General features: G+C 28.6%; 1 protein-coding gene across 1 annotated transcript in view; it reads right to left on the reverse strand.

Annotated features, from left to right (window-relative positions):
- The window catches only part of LOC118734129, a gene marked incomplete in the record, with an annotated part of 275636 nt that overhangs the window by 22552 nt on the left and 252881 nt on the right, over nucleotides 1–203 (reverse strand).

Below are 203 nucleotides of genomic sequence, written 5' to 3' on the forward strand. Positions count from 1 at the left end.
ACGTGAATAGAAAAAGAAAAGGATATAAACAAAGATGTGAAAGATAAAAACAAAGATAATTACCGAAACTTATCCATGCTTATTAAGTTATCGCAACGTATCGAATTTTTCAAATTGATCAATGTTTATTGAGTTGTCGAAATTTATAGACACAGAAACTTAGTTGTCGAAATTTTTCGGATAGTTATCGAATCGAGCTATAA

Source organism: Rhagoletis pomonella, unplaced genomic scaffold (assembly GCF_013731165.1).
Source record: "Rhagoletis pomonella isolate Grant_MI unplaced genomic scaffold, Rhpom_1.0 Rhpom_scaffold_00002, whole genome shotgun sequence".
NCBI lineage: Eukaryota > Metazoa > Arthropoda > Insecta > Diptera > Tephritidae > Rhagoletis > Rhagoletis pomonella.